The sequence below is a fragment of the Planococcus citri genome, chromosome 4 (genome assembly GCF_950023065.1).
Source record: "Planococcus citri chromosome 4, ihPlaCitr1.1, whole genome shotgun sequence".
Classification (NCBI taxonomy): domain Eukaryota; kingdom Metazoa; phylum Arthropoda; class Insecta; order Hemiptera; family Pseudococcidae; genus Planococcus; species Planococcus citri.
In genome coordinates this window covers 40,640,673-40,663,367 of record NC_088680.1, presented here as the reverse complement: position 1 = coordinate 40,663,367, position 22,695 = coordinate 40,640,673, and the positions used below count along the sequence as shown (strand labels likewise).

The 22,695-nt window shown below is 34.3% G+C and overlaps 1 protein-coding gene across 1 annotated transcript in view; it reads right to left on the bottom strand.

Moving 5' to 3' along the window:
- The window catches only part of amon (amontillado), a 152,431-nt gene that overhangs the window by 35,420 nt on the left and 94,316 nt on the right, over positions 1–22,695 (bottom strand). The window lies entirely within an intron of this gene.

Here is a 22,695-nt window from a genome sequence, read left to right as displayed (position 1 = left end):
CCAAATTCCACCAAAAATCAAGAGGTGCACTTAAGCATCCAGAAGCGGATGCACGTCAAGTTTCAAAGAAAACTGCCCGTTTAAAACATACCTAGGTACATAAAAAGCAAACCAGATAAGTATGCCAAAAATGTCCGTGTTGTTCCAAAGATTTAACAAATTATACTACTTGTTTTGTGAATCACTGAAAACGAATTTAGATTCATTTTCAAAATCAGGCCCTTTTTCATTGAGTAAATTGACAAAGGACAACACCATGCCAGTCAGAAGAAGAAATTTTGAAGATGAAGAGATAAAATAGGATGAAACTTGTTTAAATGCAGGCCATACAATTCTTGAAAAATGTATGCAATTATGGAAATGATTAGAGATGAAAACAAGTATTTTAATTACTTATTTGAATGAAACTTAAATAAATGTGAGACAATCAACTTAGACAAACACGAAGATGAACCAATCGAATTTTTACGATTGTTAAATTACCTACAAATTCAGGTTCAAGATATTAGAACTACACTTCAGTGTAGTGTTGATGGTAGGGTGTGAGAGCTGAAAAATTCAGCAACAGTCACTGCACAGATTTGTCATATTGAAATCACAAGGGTATGTAAATTGTAAATACTAATTCTTTTATCTTCATCTAGACTACCTCAAGGCCGAAACTGTGAATAAAGCTACCAAATTCCCCACCTTGGAAAAATTTTTATCTAGCAATATCACAAATTTCTTCTGGGTCCACTAATCTTTGTGCTGGGGTATTCATCACAAAACAGCTGAAGCAAAAAAAAAAAACAGTTGATGAAATTTACAAAGCAGAGAAACCAGATTCACTGCCAAGGTGCAACACCGAGAACACCTCCATGGTAAGGCCAGAATCAACACTGAGGCAGATCCTCATCAGCCAAACAATTTGGATTCATGATAGAAGTTGTATGCGGAATTCCAAACTGACCAAAAAATTTCAGCAGCATGGAAGCAGAGTTAAGTGGCAAAACACCTCACATCAACAATGGAGGAACTAATTGAATACAGGAGACCCAGTACAGATGCCGAGGCAATCAGTACCTGGATAGATTTTATCTTTCTGGCAAGTGGACAGAGAAAAAAAAATGGAAAAAATATTATAAATGAAGCAAATTGACTAAATTTTAAAGAATTTGAAATTGAGAAAATTCGACTATGAGACAGAGAATAATCATATTCCACTGATGAAACCTGGATCAAGACCTTTGGAATTTCATTACAAATTTGAAAACTTTCTGAGTTCCTACAGCAACTAATTTAAGAAGTGGCTTGAAAATGTGTTTGGTAACATAATTTTTAACCCACTATAAGTGAGTCTAAAAAATTCACCCGGCAATACAGAAATTCAAATTACTTGAATGTCAACAGTTGCATTAGATCCGTAGCTTTATGATTGTCCAAAAAACATTTTTTTGATTTCAACTTTGAAATTAAAGAAACTTTATACATCACATTTTTTCAAAATGCTCTAGTGCTTTCAATAATTCAAAATTAGAAAAAATGAGAACATGACCTTTGCAGAATATTAAATCCTTTTTGAAGAAAGTTGTACACTTATTTCACCCATATCCAATATCAAAGGCGCTAGAGCACTGCAAAATTGTAATAGCTCTCAGTATCTTCAACGTTGAAGTTGGACTAGAATTGAAAACAGTTGTATGTGCTCCTTTTGAAATTTTACAGCTTTGGTGTAATCAGATTCTATTTCAAGACCTGACAACAGTCAACATTTTGCGCAATTTGGATTGCTGTATTTCTAGACGAATTATTTGTCATCTCAAATGGGACACTCAGCACAAAAAAATTGAAATTTCACGGGTATCTCCAGGAAAGCCAAGGAAATACATATTCGGAGACATAAAACAAGTACTAGAACATTAATGCAGTTTGACTAGTCATAAAGTGAAACTACGAGTAATCGTAAGCAAATCTGGAAGAATTCTGGGCAGACAGTTACTCTTATAAATATTTTTCTGAATGACCATAAGAAGCCAACAATGATTTAAAAACGTCCGAATGATTGGTTCATTCAAAGTAACTTAGCAAGAGAGAAATAATATGCTAAAAGTATGTGTTCATTATACATTAAAAATGGAAACTTAGAACATCAATGGTATGAATAATAATCACAAGAAAGAGAAACTAATCAATCGAAGTAAAAATACATATTTTTAGACATCAAATTCACATACATCATCTTGAACCTGAATTAGGGATGGGCATTAGATTAGGATTCCAGCTCAATATACGAATACGATACCATACAATAACGTTTGTTTTGATTTTTTGGAATTATAAGCGTATAATGGGGGGGGGGGTCTGTGGCCCACTGAGTTCCATACCATAGTTCCCACCCTACAAATCTTCTTACACTCAAGTGCGGTTAGGGTTGCCGCTTCACACAATGAAAGGAGATATACTCTCTAAATTTGAAGCAGTGAAATTTCACTGTTTCAAATTTAGAGAGTAGGTACTATACCACTGACACACTTCGTATGACATAGGTGAAAAATTTGATTAATCTTCCTGCACCATATAGACATCTAAAATCTTGCTCAAATTACAAGTAGTTTGACAAAAAACACTATACCTAAACTTTGAATATTTTTCTATACTTTGAACTTTGATAAAAGCCAAAAAAACCCACTCAATCTGCGCGTTAATCTTGGAAAAATGTTTTCACTTTGTTAAAAACTCTCGGATCTGACGTGGAAATTAATCCAAGTCGGAGGATATTTTGATATACTTTAAAATTCCATTAGCTGGTGTGCGAAGTTTGGCGACATTTCGCAAAGTAGGGGTACACGTTGCCGATGGAACGACACGATGAGGAGAAAAGTGAACCGACTCACGTTTCACATGAACGAGAACCATCTTCATTCATAAGCGTACTAATATTTTATTATTAATATCATTTATGCGCCTCGTCCTGGCAACCTGCTGCTTTCAGGTCGCGCGTTCGCCATTCAGGTAGACATTTTACGATTATTAAGTCGATATAAAAGCTCGTATAATTAGACGTGAGCCGGCAACTTTGGAAAATTTTATTTCCAACTTGCCTCTTGTACCATACATAAAGTTCCATTTTGCGCGCTCGATTTATTACGTTTCCATGATTTATATACCAGAGTTATGTACTCGCTACTCGTATTATTATATACGTACAATAACTATCTATCTACGAAGTGTACACTTTTGTAAGTTTCATCAAGTCCGAAAGCCTCGTGCTCGTGTAAGTGTTCGCTGCGACAAAAGCGTAGGCGTTCGACGGCGACTAGCAGTATACGAAATATGGTGAAAGGAAATGAAATTTTCCGCCTTTGTGTGCATAGTACAACGCGATTTTTATATCGAAGAGAAAATTTTCATCGTTGTTTTCGCATTTCCAGCTGTTTCTTCGAGTTTTCCACCATTACTCGACGATGCAGCAGCGTGCTCTCTACTACGTCTTTTGCTCGTTTATCGGCATCGTTAACGAGAATTTCCGAGGTCTTTCGTCTTAAATGATGAATTGTGATGATTTTTCTCGTACTCGACGAATGTACTACGTTGGCTTGTTTCTCGTTATTTTCTTGAAATATGGCGTATAATTTTCATTCCATGAACACTACGAGTATGTTTGTGTATTTTTTCCCTCCTCCTTAATCGTTGCAGAAATATTTTCTTTCTTTCTAATCTGAATTTTTTGAGTAAAATATCACAGTAACTTCAGAAAGTGGAGTGATTTCCGTTTAAAATTCAGATTCACGTGAGCTGAAATATTCAACGACGAATAAAAGGAAAGCTAAGGAAGTTGGTAACTCGACAAATGGAAGAACACGTTTTGACTCGAGTCTCACAAATGAAGTATCACGAATCCTGAAAAACAACAAACAAATCTGGCAAAATGCTTTCTCGAAAGTTCAAAAATACTTCTCTCAAAGCTATGTAAGTAGGTAGGTACCTAGCTACCTGCTGTATTTTTAATTACTTTTTTCCATCTCAAATACTCCTCTACCTATAATAAAATAGTATAATAATCTCCAACTGAAAATTCATCTCGCCTGATATACGAGTAATTTTCGACACGACACGGAATAAGTACGTACTACGTACCTTTGAAAGATTTGAAAATTCATCGTCCTCGTGATTTTGACGCGTATTTAATACGATAGTGGAAAACGTAACGCGCAAAAGCTAGTTTAACAATCGGATCAAGCTTTTTCTCTGTGTACACGGTTCGAATGTTTACCATTCTAATTAATACGCTCTTTAAAGAGCGAAATTCCAACACAATCGCCTTTTCCTTTACAATAATTCCCATCCAGCGAACGTTTTCATCTTTTTATCTTCCTAATGGTAAATTTTCACTTCAACGAACATCTTGATAGTGGAATACGAGTGTTGTGTTTTTAATGAAATAAAAAACACAGCTCGCGAATTATTCCTATGATACGAAATTAATTGGCGGGAGGGATGCGAAGGGTGTTACAGCGTTACGCAACGCTCGTAATTGATTCTGTTTCCAGCTTAATTTTGCTCCGATGGTTTTTTGTCGCGAAAATGCAAATTTTGCGACAATTTGGGTTCTACCATGTACAGCACTATGTAGGTTTATATGTATTTATTTCGTTATTCGAAACGGACGCCTAATTGGAAATTCGATCTATGTCGACGCTTCAATTGGCGCCTGCCTCCAAGCCAATGAATTGGCAATTTCAATCTCGAATCGGGCTGATTTCAAATTCGATATTCGGCTCGTGCTTGTATACCTACTACCTACGGTGATTTTACCATATTTCGTGATAATTTTCACCGATTCTGTCTCGAGAATGTGTGATACTTTTGACAGAAATTAGTCTTTCGCTCGCAAATGTACAGTACATTTTATTGAATTCAATCTGCATTCGATCGAGTTTTCATTTTGAGAGAAAATAATCCTCAGCATCTTTTCATTCCATATTCCTATAACTTTTGGCTTCATAATTTTTCAACAAGATATGTAATAAATTGATGCTATGAATATATTTTTCGCACCACGGGTCTGTCCAAACTTTGTTAGACAAACACAGAGAAAAATGTTATGGAAAGAAGAAATCTAAGCTTCAAAATTGAAAAAAAAAAAAATTTAAAACAAAACTACTCATCACGACTTTTTGTCCAACTTGCAAATTGAAGGGGCAATCAATGAATTTATTTTCAATTTCAAAAAATAGTAAGTAGTGAAAAAAACAATAGCAAAAATGTATAGTGCATCAAAAAATGAACAGATTTTGTAATAATCAATTTTTTTCACACGCAATATAACATTTAAAAGATTGCCTATCAGGAATTCAAAAATTATCATTACGCTAAAAATTTCATTAAATTGGCAATTTTTGAATTCCAATTTCAGAGTAAAAAAATTGATCTGGCAATTTTTTTATCATTTGTCGACGCACATACATTTCCATAATTATTTCTTTCGTTGCGATTTTTTGAAATTGAAATCCAATCACAGTCCCTTGAATTTGCAACTTGGGAAACAAGTCATAACACGCAATGTTGTTCAATTTTTGATTTTCTACCAACACCGGAGTCAAAAATGAATTTTGACACCTAGTTTTGTAAAACGATAGGAAACACCTTCATCTATGTATCATTTTCTTCTCAAATATTTGGCATCAATGATGCAAAAACTTGGAAAGATATCATCCCTGAAAGTAAGGAAAGATTTTGGAACGCAGTGGTGCCAATTTTTTGGTCATTGTTGTCAATTTCGAAAAAATCGAGAAAAATAGTAAAATAATAACTTGCAGGGTATTAGATTTCTTCAGCTTTTTGAAATTGGAAACAATGAACATGCAAGCAATACAATTGCCCTGCAAAATATTTCTCCATGGTAGGGGGGGGGGGGGAAGTCAGAAATGATATCTGTAGATGTTTTGGCATAATTAACGCGTAATATTCGGGAAGAAATCATTTTCAAAATTCAAAGTAATCAAAAAATAAGCGATTTGCAAATTTTCAACTGCTGAATAAAACCTATTAAGTGGTTAGAAGGAGGCTCTTTAATAATAAAGAATGATACTAAAATTGTGATCATAACACGTTCATTTCATTATTATTTGTATTATTTTTATATCAGTATTTTTTTCTTGGTTTAAGTACTTAAATTAACAATTAGCTAAAATGGATTCTCAGTAAGTTGATGAATGAATGAATGACAAAGCAGTACCTTAGGTCTATTTATTCATTTAAAAAATTCAAATTAGGTAATTTAATAGCGGCAAGTTTAAACTTGCTGCATGATGTTTGTCATAGCCTTGGATCTGAATCCGTCGAGTTGAAACCGTGGCATCCGAATAACTCGTACCCATTTCAATTCACCACCAGCGCTCGTGAAGTAGAAGCTGATAAATACGCAGTTGTCGTATGTGCATACAACATGCCTATTATCGGCAACGGCCATGCAACAGGTATAACCAAATACCTATTTGAAAACCAGGAATTCAAAGATGATATTGACAGAGAGGCTCTCCACCGTGATATGTCCACAACTGACATTTACAAAATGATTAATTTTGGAATAATTAATTATTTTTTTTAAAAATAATGGTCAAAGAGACTAAAACGTAGTCATCATGAGTCACCCAACTTCAAAATTGAAGGGGCAACTCTTTTTAAAAATATAAATTTTCAATTTAATATTCCTTTTAGCGTTTCTAATTTCATACGTATAGCTTTGGCTACTGCTGCAGCTGTAATAGTGTTGAAAGTTCCAGTTCATCGGAGTCTTCTAGTGATGAAGATGATGATGTGTGAGACATGGTTACAGCTTTTGAGGCAGCCCATAGGACACACAGAAAAAGCACTGGAAATAAACATGAGCGGTATTTGAAGAAAATTCGTAAAATGTCGAATCATAAGTTCAGAAGTGATTTTAGAATGTCCAGAAACACCTTTGATGCATTATTAAAAATTGTCGAGCCTCAGATCGTAAATTTGTGTTGCGGCTGGAAAAATCCATTCCTACACTAAAAGTAGCTTACTATTGATTTTTTTACTCTAATATGTCATATGGACTTGCAATCTGGGGAGAAAATAAAACCTTTCTAGATAGGATATTCCTTATCCAAAAGAGAATTATTAGGACAATGTTTAACTTAGCCCCTACTCAATCCTGTAAACAAACCTTTGTTGATGAAAAAATTATTACAACAGCATCTCTCTAGGGAGTAAAAGTAATTTTTGACAAATTTTGAGGTTCATTGCCTGAGCGAAGCAAGGGAAATAGTTCAAAAATATTATTCAGCCTTCAGTGTACTGATCCATAACTATAATACCAGAGGGATAAACTTGATCTTTGCAGATCAAATGAGGACTAAAGTAACAGGGAAGGAATAGATACTATGGCAGCAAAATTATGTTAGTACTTCCTCTGCTGAGGCAGAATACGTAGCATTGCCTCAGTGAACTTACAATTGATTTGCTGGTCTTTTGGATAGTGTTCTGCAGCTATATTGCAATCGGTAACACTTTGGAAAGCCAGCGTACAAGGCATATTGACATCTCGGTACATCACATTAGGGATTTAGTCCAGAAAGGAATCATACATTTGGTTAAAGTTGCAGGTACAGATCAAATTGTTGACTGAATGACAAAATCACTAATGAGAAAAATATTTTTGAAAATGTATAATTGGATGTACAAGCGTTAAAAATTTTAAATCATCGTGTTTATTTTGATCGAAATTTGAAAAAACGTTATCAGTGTATTTATAGCGCATGTTTATCACCTGAGCCGAATCTGAGACATTCTTAATTTCACCTCCCTTGATGTGTAATATACTATAATAGTCTCCCTCCACAAATCAGAGATGTTCATAATACTCGGTTATTTAAAAAAGTCCTTCAAAAATGGCTAATCAAGGAGGCATTTTAGTGTGTAGATAAGTTCCTGGGCAAACTCTAACCCTTTATTTAATTTTTATATTCATTACTTTATTTTATTTATTTTGTTTTATTTTATTTTATTCATTTCATTTTATTGTATTGTTGGTTATTGTAAAGTGGATCTGTAGGCATTATCTATGTAAATGACCTTGTAAACAGGGTATCTAACGGATTTTTTTTTGAAAAAATCACTACTTTTTCACTACTTTTTTCACTACTTTTTTTCAACCAAATTTTCAGAATGCCATCCACTTGACCACCCCCCCCCTCACATAAAAAATTAACAGAGTCAAATTTTTCACATAAAAATTTTTAAAAAAATTGAAACTGGAAGAAAATTTGTAATTTTAATCAAAATTATTGAAAAAAAACAATACAAATGAACGAGCGTATACTTTAGCAGGACATTTTTTAAACACTAGAGATTTTATTAAAAAAAGGAGCCGGGGGGGAGGCAAAATTTTACATTAGAACTTTTCGCTTTTAGTTTTCCAATGTCTTAAACATCCCAAGATTTTTTTCAAGCAAGCAGATGTCGAAAATATATTTTTACCATTTCAATTTTTGATTTTTTTTCACGTTAAAGGTTCGTGCTCATGTAATGAAATTGGGCAGATTAAAAACTTTTTTTTTTAACAAACCAAATTTTTAATTTCGAGAGGGAGGTACAATGGTACATATACAGGGGTCGGCATAAGTTAGTATTCCGATTTGCACGAACAAAAATTTTTTCAAATGAAAATAAATTTTTTTTCTGTAGTGACATAGCTGGGAAAAAACTATTATTACCAAAGTGTTGATGGGACTTCCACGAACACAACGCACTACCTACAAGACCTTCTATCTACTCATTACACACAACAGGGTGTTAAAAAGATCGCATCAGTTTTCGAATACGAATACTAACTTATGCCGACCCCTGTATGTAAAAAACGATGATTTTTATTGTGATGAATTGGTTAATTATAGTAAGTTTGTTGCTTTGCTTCAAAATTTTGAAATTCAAATAATTTTTTTTTTGAAAAACTCAAAATTGAAAAAAAAAGCAAATGAGCCCGAGCGAAGCGAGGGTAGAAGCTTTCAAAAATTCATATTTCGAGAAGTGAAAAAAAATCTTCATGCAGGGAGGAGTTTATTTTTTTGATTCAAACTTCAACATTTCTTGAATTTGAACCATCGTTTTTCACAGGGAAAAAGAGTAAGCAGCCCGAGCGAAGCGAGGGCGAAAGCTCTCAAAAATGTGTAATTCAAGCTTTAAAAAAGTCGACAAATGAGCTCTTTTCTACACGGAATAAAGATCGAGAAAAAGGAACGAATTTGAATTTTTTCTATTTTTTCACTACCTTTTTAACAAAATTCACTACTTTTTCACTACTTTCACTACCTATTTTAAAAATCACTACTTTTTCACTACTTTCACTACTTGCACTACCTGTTAGATACCCTGGTAAATGCCGCTTGTGGTCCCTTACAATAATAAATTATTTGATTAGTGCCAAAGCTCAATTATCATCAGTTTTGTGGCTGTTGAGCACACCGGACAGTTACAGGTTATAAATTAAAATTAATATCTTTTCATGGTTCTCTCATCAACATAATCACAAACCACAAGATGCAGATTTTTAGAATTATGGTTACAAATTTTCTAATACATCTGTTAAGTGTCAACCTACAATCTACACTGTTAATTCAATTTTTTGGAAAAAATATCCAACTCTAGAGATAAGATAAAAAAAATCATTTAATTCACATTTAGCAGTGAATGTTGATTTGCAAAAGTCGTTCATTAACAAATTTCCTTTGGTGAGACAATGTCATAACAAACCACGACTTTGTGTCAAGTGCCTTGTCTGACAACGTTATATGTACCTAGAACACGCCTCAGACTACGCAATCATTTTTTCGATCTTCTGTCCCAGTTAATCGGAATTTTTAAAAAATTATTTTAACAAAAAAATGCAGTGATACAATTTGTTTTGTTGAACCCAAATTCAGATAGGGAATCAAGATATTATAATTCCAGTTGGATTTGAAGAGAAAAAACCACCTCATCATTTTTAGGACACCACGTATTCACAAAAAATGTCTCCAATTTTTCCAACGTTAATCCCACTGTAATAGCAGAATTTCTATGCGGGGGAGGATCCGCTAAAAATACACACAAACTCACATTATACCTAGCAACAAACTTATACACTTCGAAGCAGCAAAAGTTTAAATTTTGAAAATTACTTCATTGATTTTTCTCACTTTGTATGTACCCTTTTCATTGAGCAAAAGCTTCATCTAAAATTCAAAATACTCGAAAATTTTCCAAACTACATCATTCCTTCGCTTAGTGTAACCTTATTTCATATCGGAGAAAATCTCTCGAAGCCTTTTAACTCGACTTCGTCGTGTATACGTAATTTTAAAATGCTAAATCAATTCAAAATCTCTAAACCTCCATCCATTTACTCGAACAAGAGAGAAGCACGCGGCTTAAAACGCATTAATTTCTCAGCTCGCAAGCTAAAACGTTGCCAAAACTTTAGAAAAACTTGCTTAAATACGTGTGTAATTTTAAACCGAAAACGACGTGTATTAATTCCACCCTCTTCGCCTCGCCGTACCTACCCATTTTTAAAACATTTAAAATTAAACGAACCTCGAAGTGACGCTTTTCAAGGCGTCACTAAGCCTGTAATTTAGTCAATGGTTCGGGGTTAGCTTGACAAAAAAATACCTCCAGCCGACATTCGTTCTTACGACGACAGATTCGCGTCGTTGAAAGGCTTATTCTATCAAATTCTATTTACTCGCGTCGACGTGCGTATTGTTTCATTGCGAAACAGGCAGCAAAAAAACAAACGTACAAAATCTTCGTATAGCCAACGAAACAAAAAAAAAAAATAAAGTGGGTTGGCTTTTCGTGACTAAAGTCTTGAAAATCAACTGGCACGTTATTACGTCATTCTCGTATATACTGCTGCGTAAAAGTTGGATTGTAATTAGAAATATCGTTTCGATGATAATTTCTCTTCTTTTCACAAGTTCAAGGATAGCAGCTATTTCAAACTTTACCACGAATTTACTCAACGATGGCGATGTCGTTTCTCGAATCGGTTCGATTAATTAGCCAGAAACGAGCGAAAGTTTGATCGTTTTGATAATTTTTCACGGTTCTCGGGCTTCCTACAATAATTACCAATTCGATCGGTCTTGGCAAGTTTTTGCATTCGCTTCGTTAGCAAATTAACCATCGCTGGCCTTTTCGCCGCGTTGACTTTTGTATTTGTCGAATAAATCATCGCCGAAATGCGCCACCAGCGTCATCGCTATTTTCTCGAGTATTCTGTGTTGTTTCATCCGCACCTCGTTCTCCACCTATTTTTTGAATGTACGACAGAACCTAAATAAGTACGTCTTTTCTCAAGCTCCTTTAATTTATAACGAAAGAAAACCGGAAAAGGAAACTCCACAAACGCAACAGGGAGGCTGTTGCGTATTTCATTCGACTTACAAATGATACAAAAAAATACATAATTTCATCTTCTCTAACGCATTATTTTCAAAAACAACATTTTCACAAAATACATAACACAACTCGTCGCTTTTTACCCCATTTCTTTACAAATACATATAACTTTGGATAAATTATCCTCGATAAACACTGTATAAAAATTTTCCACGTAATTACCCTCCTTTTGTAAGCAGTCGAAAAAATGATCGTCTTTATTCGACGTAACGCTTTATCCATATGTTTCTCATCTTTATTCACCCTCGTATATTAAATCACTCGAAGGTGATAGTAGTAGCTTGGGAAAAAGTTGCCAAGCTTTTCAAGTTTATATGAAAGATCGCGACGAGACGCGGCGGCGTGGCGTTTTTCGCATAAATTCAAACTTTATCCTTTAATAACGCGGAAACTTTTCCAATTTAATGGCTCGTCACCGTCATGCTTAAAATTAACTATTAAATAGATACTCGTATATTTCGTCGAGAAAAACCATGTGGCCGTTTTCTCCCTTCTTTTTGAGACGATAGCATGGAGACGAGGGGATAGTCGTGGTAATAATTGGTGGCATTTACATTGAGATAATTCAAATTGACTATGTTCATTGAGATGTGTAAGTATAACGTAACGCTCACTCCCACACTGGACAAGATGGTTTTTGTTGACGTAGGTAAACGTAGACTACGAACAACAATCTACGTCAATCAGGCTAGAAAACATGCAAATGCTGTGAAATCGAATTCACTAAAATTATAAACGCTTTGGTAAATTGAAAAATATAGTTTAGATTTCAATGTAGGAATCTGAAGAATTAAAAAAAAAACTTGTGTCATTTTATTATTATGTAATTCAGATTTTCGCAGGGGATCTCTGATTTAGCCCAAAAAATTTTTATGAGGTCATATCACCTTATCGTAACTGTGTTACGTAGGTATTTTTACACAAATTGTTGGCTATACATACGAGTATATAGGTATATTAGGGGGCTCCGCCCCCTGGCCGCTTCGCGGCCCAACCCCCGTACTCGTTCCTCGGGCTTCGCCCTCGGAACTCGCTCTTGGGGGCTGCGCCCCCAAACCCCCCTTCCCTCGCCCTTTTCTCTCTCAGAACTCGCTTTTTCAATCTTGACCCCAAATCCCTTTCCTTACAACTTACTAAGCAAAATGAATAATAAAAAACAGAAATACTCTCTGAGGATTATAAGTTGGATTTTTTGTTTACTATTATTTTGATAATAAATAAAATGCTTAGCAAATTAGAAATATTCGGCCGAGAAATTTGAAGTTCAAAGTTGAAATTGTTCAAAATAATGTTTTTTTGATTTTTAATTTTACATGCTTAAACTAAAAAATTTTGAATTCAAAATGTTTTATAACATATCTACACGTTATAAGGAAGATTTTAAAACAAAAATGAGCAAAATCGGTTCAGTTTTCATAAATTTAGAGGAGGGGGCCCAAAAATTGGTTTTTGGGTCATATCTCCCCCTGTATGAGACCAAATCGATTCAAATTTTGGGATTCGGTTCAAAATGCAATTTGGAAGAAAACGTACTTCCAAAATTTTTTTAAATTGATTTTAGGGTCTCTTTCCCTAAATTTGGGGCCCTAAAAATCAAAATTTGGATCTCGCTATAGTTTTCACATCAAGTACTCGTCGAGAGCTTTCTATTAAAAAAAAAATTAGCTTCTTAGGTGTAATTGGGGCTGAATGAGAGCCTGCTGAACTTTTTTGCTCGTTGTTTGCTTGTAGCTTTATACTATAGATATCAAGTGTTCTTGCCAGTTAATAAAAAGAAATTCCAAGTATTTTGCATGCATCGCTCATGTATATAGTATGCAAAAAAAAGAGAGGAAGATCGTGTATTAGGTGCTCTGGAAGCAATAGGAATCAATAGATGCCTATTCTTTCTTTTCAGTCGTCGAGATAATTTCTTGGAACTTGTTGTTCGGAAGTAGATGCAGGTATAACTTATTTTGACAAAAAACGTAAGTATATCTGCACAAACATGCCATTTGGGGTCATATGGGTTCATCTTTACATTAGCTACCCTGACTCATGCACTCAAGGCGACAGCATTCTTATCTGCAGTCACTACCGCAAATACAACCCCCTCCCCTGTTGATTCGATTGAAATGCAATGAAGTAATAATTAAAGGACATAAAATATAGAATTTACGATGAAAAAAAAGAAAAAATTAACTCGAGATAAATGAATAGGTGAGAAGACACGGTTACAGTACGGAGACGTCGCAACCCCTTTCTCTTCATCTCTTCTCTCCACCAACAGTACAGTCTCACCAAAACCGCTTTCTTTCCAACGTACACCTCATCCCTTCCCGCAACAACCCTCGTCCATACACCTACATACTACAACAACACGGCTGCGCGACCGCGGAATCTCGGCACTGAAACGTTCCAAAACATTTCCAAAATCCCGTATTTTTCAAAAAAATAACTCTCTCTTGCGCGCCTATTTATAGATCAATCTTTTTGAAATTTTTACACAAATTTTCTGTTGTGAAAATACAACCATACGTTTTTTCAAAATTGAAATCGGATAATGGAAACTTGTGATTGTCCAATTTTGGTTTTTATGCTGTACCTCCCCCCCTAATGGTCCAAAGTAGTTTAAAGCTGGGCTAGGAAGTGCGAGTAACATATGATGAAAGATGTTGTAGTTGTAATTCAATTACCAAAAAAATTGGGGGGAGAGGGGGGTCCAAAAATTTTCAAAATCCACTTTTTGGGGCATAACTTTCCTTCTATGGGTCCAAAAAAGTTCAAATTTTGGATTTGAGGTTCAAATAAGATTTAAAAGAAACAATTTTCTCGAAATTTTGATATCTCAAATTTAGCACCTCCCCCCCCAAAATTGGGGGTCCTAAAATCAAAATTGACCCTTCTCTATATTTTTGGCATCATCTACTCGTCAAGAGCTTTCTATTAAAAAAAAAATCAGATTTCTAGCTATAATAGGGGCGGAATGAAAAATCGCTGAACTTTTTTTCTTGTAGCTTTATATATATGATATGATTGTTCGTTTGTAAAGATCAATTTAATAAATTGAAATCAAAAATACGTTCGCTGAATATTCGTTAATCAACAACTGAAAAATTATCTTCATCCCAACTCTCTGTGATCCGTTCAAAAGGTATGAGTGAGGAAAGGAATCGTTTTTTTAGCTTGTCGATTTTTAATAAATCAGCGCCGATTTTCGACCCTGTTTCATTAACACAGAGTTTTGATCTTTCAAATTTAACAAAATTAATATAAAATTCATTGGTTTCAAAAATCATTTTTAGTCTAGTAACTTTAGCAAAAAAACAGGGGCTATGGTGAATCTCTAGGTGGCAAGCTGATTTTTGGTATACTGGTCCATTTTGATGTCCTGAAAACGAATCCGAGGAGTCCCTTACTGTGTCGGGTGAGCTTTCCCCCAAATTGTGGATTTTAGCCCCCCAAAATCGGTTTTTGGCCAACATATCGAAAAATATTTACTCTAGCGAAAAAATGATTGAAGAATGTTGTTCTACGTCAAATTTCCGATCTATTGATATATCAACTGTCTTTCTCCCCCCCCCAAGGGGGGTGGAACTACAACCATTCAAAAAAGGGGGGTTTCCTGAAAAATACATAAAGGATATAGGCGCCTGAGGGAGGTGAAATGGTCCCCGAAAGCGTTCGAGTTGATATCAGCATGGAAGGTGGGTCCCATCGAGAAACTTCCGTGTGAAAAATTTCAGATCGGCACCACCTCCCCTTTTTGGGGAACCCCCCTTTTCTGTAATTTCAGTACCAATTTTCTCAGCCCCATTTCAACCGATTTTGAAAATTTTTCAGTATGTTATGTATATTCATAGTAGGTATCCCCACAAAAATTTTCAACCCCCTCCCCTCATATTTACCCTTCAAAATGGTGTGAAAATGTGTCTTGGGGAGGGTTGGGGGTAAAATGGAAATTTCGGGGAAAATAACTAGGTATTAATGAGTAGGGTGTCGTTTTCTTATGATTCAATACCGCTGAGCATGAATATGACGTCAGATTTCTTGCTACACTCATCTACCCCTCTCCACAGCACATAGCCCCCTCAATTTATACTATTGTTAAAAATAATGAAATGAGTTGAAAAACGCTATTTTGAGGAATAAATATGAGGGGAGGGGGTTGAAAATTTTTGTGGGGATACCTACTATGAATATACATAACATACTGAAAAATTTTCAAAATCGGTTGAAATGGGGCTGAGAAAATTGGTACTGAAATTACAGAAAAGGGGGGTTCCCCAAAAAGGGGAGGTGGTGCCGATGTGAAATTTTTCACGCGGATGTTTCTCGATGGGACCCACCTTCCATTCTAGTATCAACTCAAACGCTCTCGGCGGCCATTTCACCTCTCTTATGCGCCGATAGCTTTTTTGTGTTTATTAGAAAACCCTTCACATTTGAATGGTTTTAGCCCCACCCCCCTTGGGGGGAGAAAGCGAGTTGATATATCAATAGATCGGAAATTTGACGTAGAACAACATTCTTCAATCATTTATGCGCTAGAGTCAATATTTTTCGATATGTTGGCCAAAAACCGATTTTGGGGGGCTAAGATCCACAATTTGGGGGAAAGCTCACCCGGCACAGTAGGGGACTCCTCGGATTCGTTTTCAGGACATCAAAATGGACCGGTATACCAAAAATCAGCTTGCCACCTAGAGATTCACTATTCAATGCTAAAGTTACTGGACTATTTGGTGTCTTGGAAATTAGGAAATTTCAGGGACGTATTTCATGGTGATTTGAGCTTTAGGAGAAATCTTGACTTTCTGATCTCGCTTACTTTTCAATTGAAAATGCAAGCTGCAAAATTCAATGAACTTGTTACGATAAAAAAAAATCAAAATTTATTCGTATCCGTTCGTTAAACTGATGGCTGTGCCAATTTGCTCTAGTGAGCTTATTTTGAAATTTATTATTGGCTATTTTTCGCGTATTTATTATTTAAATTGATTGAACCTTTTTGTCTCTAAAGAGTTCATTCGCCTGGTTGTTATGATATAATTAACGTCATTTTTGTCTTATTATTTATGTTATTGTACGATCAGTAGTTAATAGTTATACGTTAATTTTTGTAATGTCCATTATTGGACTAAATATTGTTGGATTCTTTTTCAACAAAATACCTACATTTATTTTTAAAATACGTTTCTATGTATCAATGATGTACGATTCAATTCTGCCTCTAATATCCAACAGAACTCCATATGTACATTGAGACAGGGAAAATGTGTTATCATTTATTCCAACCAGTTCGCTGGTTTCGCAACCATTGCAAATAATTTTTTTTTAAATTGAGCTACAAGAAATTTTGTAGAACATAGGGGACCAAAGATTTTGGGCCTCTCACGATTTTTGAACCAGTGTATATTATCTTATATTAAAGTGAAATTCTAAAAATGTTACCTCGGAACTTTTTAAGCATATCAAAATTGTTATCGTGTGGTTTTTCGGTCATCTTTGACAACGATCCGAGAATCGTTGACAGTAAAGGTGATATTATGACTCACATGAAACAGGTAAACGGATTTTTTTTTGCAATTTTCTTAATAAACTTCTTATAGGAGTTTTAACTACTAAAAAATTTTTGAAAAATCTATCGGGTCAATTTGCGAAACCATAAAATTAAATATTCAGTTCAAATAAACAAATGTAATTATCGATCGGATAAATATATACTTTTATTAAAATATGTAATCATTTTCTTTGATAGAATAATTAATACAAATTCTATGTTTCAGTGTATTGCAATATCCATGCAACTACGAACATATCGATAATTCGATGAATTACATTCTTTACAAAACGATATTATTCAAATTGGTTCCACAGTTATGTAATTTGTCATAATGACTTTTTTTAAATGGTAGTGATGATTTCATTTATTTGTAGTAGTTCAAATAACAACTGATACCAGGGCTTGCAAACCGAAACCAAAACCGAAACCGAAACCCCCAAAAACCAATTAAAATTGCTCAAAACCGAAACCAAAACCGAAACCAGGAGTGTTATTTTGCCCCAACTAAAACCAAAACCGAAACCGGGAGCGTTTATTTCTCAAATTTAAAACCAAAACCGAGAGCGTAACCGATTGAAAACTGAATTGGTTTTGGTTTTGGAATTTTTCAGGTAATTAGCCTGCATTTTTGGTAAAATTAAAGTAAAAACCAGGGCTTAAAACCACCAAAACCAAATAAAACCACCATAACCATTGTTTTTAATTGGTTTTAACCACTACCACAACCATTTCAACTTCTTTTTGTAAATTTCAAAAACAACAACAACAAAAAACCAATATATTTGAAAAAAATGAAAACCAATTCATTTAAAAACAACCATTTGGGAAAAAAATTTGAATTGAAACAACCACAACCACCAAAAAGTTGTGTTCTTTGGAGAAAACCACAACCACAAGAACCATTTCAATTTTCAAATGTAACCATAACCAATAACAACCAATTCATGAAATGGTTCTTTTTGGTTTTTGCAATTTTTTTTCAATTTTTCCAGACCTGTGATGGAAATTTTCTAGTTTTTTGTCTCAAATCATACTTTTAGTAGTCCTGAATTAGTTTTTCTATAAATTTATTTGAAAATCAAAATTGTTTTTGATATCAAAACCACCACAACCACCAAAACCATTTGAAAATTTGAAATGGTTTTTGATGTGAAAAACCACCACTACTGCAAAAAACACTATTATTACGGAACCAAAACCACATCCACACCTTATTAAAAAAAATTGAAACCATTTCAAAACCAGAACCAGAAAAACTTTGAAACCTAAACCTTAAAACCAATTGGAACCGTTATGGTTTGTGATTGGAAAACCAATTCAGAAACCATAACCAAAAACCATTATTTTTGAGTCTTTTAAAAACCACCTACCACAACAACCAATAAAATCCAAATGGTTTTAAGCCCTGGTAAAAACTGATGCTAAAGGTGAAAAGGCCTGAAAAATAAAAAAGTTGACAAATTTGGCACTGCCAAAGTGCCGCTTTCTAGCCACATACACAAAGTTTTTGAAAAAGTGATCACTTTCTTGGCCTTCTTCCCTCTAAAAAATGGAGAAAAAAGGAAAAAACCGAAACCAAAACCAAAACCGAAACCGATTCATTTGAAATCAAACCGTTTCAGCAAAACCGGAACGAGAGAGATAATATTTCAAAAAACCTAAACCAAAACCAAAACCGAAACCTTTACTTTTCCAAATAACATAAAACCGAAACCAAAACCGAGAGCGATATCTAGCCGGTTTTCAAGCCCTGACTGATACGGATGGCAGTGTATTTCCAGAATATTAGAAAATGTTTTTTTATTTCAATTGTGGTTTTGGAAATGTTCAGTAATCGAAGTTCAACAAACATTGAGAGGTGTCATATTGGCCTGGTTTGTATACGTGATATTATACAAATTATTGGCTAGTAAACTTGAGAGTCAGCTTTGTAAACAATACACTTGTCTTGTTTACAAAGCTGATATCGTCATTATGTATCATTGAGCCGGCATCGACGGACATAATCGCGTAAACAAGATTTAATTCTATCTCTACGGTTAATTCTACTCGGGATTTACGATAACATTCTTAAAAGTTGTCGTTTATATTTTTTATATTTTTGTGTTAAACTTTTGTCGTAAATTCGACATAATAAATAATAATTCGTTCTTTCGTACTTATTGTTTACTTCCGTTCTGTGACATTGCTATTCTTGTGCTCGCGACATGAGCTGTTTTCGTGGTGTACTTGATATTACTCATTAGTGGGGAATTCTACTCTACTTATTGGGAAGGAAGTATATTCACGTCTACGTCGGGAGTTTGCTAAGACTAACTATATCAACATTTCAATTTTTTTTGTTTGTAGTAGTTCCGAAAAGCCAGTTATCTCACGCTACTTGCGTGAGTGTTTTTCTCAGAAACAGTCTCTGATGTCGAAATGGAGGAAGGAGTACATCTGGATAACAAACTTTTGGCAACCATTAGATTTGACAGGTTTCCAACAATGGAAAAATGTTATCTAAACGTATTAATCATACATATATTGGATAATATACGAAAATATTGTTTTTGCGAACGAATCTAAACTTTTAACGTGATTTCATCGCAAGTGAAAAATTAGGCCTATTTTTGGTTCGGCCATTTTGGAAAAACCAAAGTGCGTAATTTTTCGTGCGAATTAATTTGAGAATTATTCAGATTCACCTGTCATTATTCAAAGAAAAGGAAATCGATCTGCACCAACTTGGTAAATATTATGAGTTTTAATTTCATTCTAAAATGAAGTTTTTGAAATCTTATTTGAAAAAGTCAATACCTTGAAAAATACAGAACTGGTTCAAAAATCACAAGAGGCAAAAAATGTTTAGTTTTTACGTTCCACAACATTTTTTTATAACTCATTTTTTTTTAGTTGGTAGGTATTTCGATTTTCACATTTCAAAAAGTTTTAGTATTTTGTAAAAACAATCAAAAATCAAGCATCCTTGAAAAAAAACTAATGACTTTATGACTATTGGAAATTTATTTCCCCGCAATTTTCCTCAGCATCATTTTTCTGTAGAATGTTTCGTTCTGCCTCCAGGTTGATTTTTATGAACAACTCAGTTTGAAAATTTTTCAAAAGTTCATTTTAAAAATTTGCAAACTGAGTTTCATAAAAATCAATCTGGAGGCAGAACGAAGCATTCTACAGAAAATTATGTTTAAGAAAATAGTAAAAAATTAAATTTCCAATCATCCTACAGTCATTAGTTTTTTTCTAGGATGCTTAGTTTTTGATTTTTTTTTTACAAAAAACTGAAACTTTTTGAAATTTGAAAATCAGAATACAAGTACCTATGTAATAACTTTTTAGCCACTCTTAAGATTGAATAATTTAATTTATGTAAAATTCTATATAATTTTTCATTATCATTTTATTATAAACGTATTTTTTAGTATTTAAAATAGATTTGTTCAATATTTTTTTCAATATTTATACTTATCCTAATTACAAAATCCGTTCTCAGAAGAAAACACAATTTTTTTTTTGGATTCGGTTGTTTTTTAGATTTTAATTGTTTGGATTTTCTTCACACAAAACGAAGTTTGTTCTCTATTTGCATTATTGTTTTTAATGATGTGAAAATGTTACTACATAATTATATGGTTTGTGGAGCAGTTACTGTGTGGCCAAGCCGATCATAAGTTGGAGTTGTGTGCTGCGAGATTTAATACCTACATGTTGATATTGTCAGCGTAGTGGTCACGGTGATCTACTGTGTTTTACTCATCTTAATGAGATTGCCAATTGCAGAAGTACCGAAATCGTTATCTCACTCGATTCGGAGTTGAGTCTACGGAGCTACAACCATGGCATCCCAACAATTCATATCCAATGCAGTTCACAGCGAGTGCTGGCGAGTTCTCACCTAACAAATATGACGCTGTTGCATCTGCACACAATATGCCTATAATTGGCTACAGTTTTGCGGTTGGAATTACCAGGTAAGTACATTCTTAGAGAAACGGATTTTCCAAGAGATATCGATTGAGAGGCTTTGTGTTGGGATATGTCAATAACAGACTTAATAAGATTCTTCAAAAAAGTAAAGCAGTTGACAAAACGTTTAATAATTTCGATATTTTCATGAAGATGGAGAAATTAGTCTTTGAGAAAAATGTTTCAACCCTGCTGAGTACTCTGATGAATTTAGGAGTGGAAGAAATACTGTTTCTACCCCCTATCCAATACCCAGAGCAAAACGCGAGCACCTACAAAGAAATCACCGACGTTATAGGCGAAAATTGGGATTCGTTGTCAAATGGCACAATGAAGGTAAAAATGTTACCAAAATTTGAATCGACAAAGCCCGAACTCAAAAGGATCAAAGTGGATGCCTACGGTCCCCACCACGTCAAAGAATATTATAAAATTCCGGTGACATATATTTGAGAAAATTATGTACCAGTACCTCGCAGCATGGCAAAGAATCATAATTTGAGCCAACCACCATACCACAACGTACCTCCACTCTTAGCAGCGCATGTAGGAATTGAAAAACCTATCAAGACGCCGAAAATCGATTTTAAAGTTCTGGAAATCAATATCGAAACGAGAGATCTCAACGCAAGAGTTGAGACTCTATTTGCTGGTCAGCTCCTTTTCACCAACTTGGTACCAGCTGTTACCGAAACTAATGAATCAATGATTGTATCACCAATACAGTCAGAAACAGTCTCCAATGTCGAAATGGAGGAATGAGTACATCTGGATAACAAACTTTTGGCAACCATTAGATTTGGCAGGTTTCTAACAATGGAAAAATGTTATCAAATGATTTTTGCAAAAAGTCATTATGGAAGGTATTGATTTGGAACTTCAAGATAGAAATAACATAATTATTCATTTGAACAGTTTGATTTTTGATCAGTTTCAAGGCTCCTAAATTTTATCCCATTTTTAAATCTAGTTGGAGGAAAGGAGGGTTTCAACGTTAAAGGTACCAGAAAATTGCCGCAAATTAAGAGAAACTAATTTCAACTTTGAATTGCATAATATTTCACTCGCCCATTCATACAATGAGCATGATGTAATTTGTCTTATGTATTGGTTATTTCTACACCAAACATTACCATAATATTAATCGACGCAGACCTGATGGTGTATCAATTACTTTATAGAAAAATAAAATTGTTATTGATGTACGTAATTTTTCTTGTGGGGGAGGGGGGAGGGGAGTAAAACTGTTGATACCTATTGATCGCACACAATTTGTTTGTAAATTAAAAAGATCTGTTTATGGATTAAAACAGGCTCCAAAAGCTTGGAATGATCGTTTGAATGATTTTTTTGGAGAAGAATTCGCGTATACTAAGGCGTATACTTCAGTGTATGTGGATGATATTTATTTTTGTTTGTGGTAGTAATGAAGAGGCGGTAACCAGTAACTCAGGTACCTATTAGATTTGATCGGTAAGGAATTTGAAATGGAAATCATGAAATTAATTTTGAACGTTTTTTAGATTTGGAAATCGTACATAAGAAAAAGGTCAACTTTTTATTAGTTCTACAACTGAGATTATCTTCAAAAACTTCAATTGACTTTTCATCACTTCCCTTTCCAAGAAAACGAATCTTATGACTTGACGACAAAGCATTCTTTACAAATTCAGCTAAAGCAATGAATTTTGCTTCAGTAGAAAAAAGGAAGACAAGAACATCAAATGATA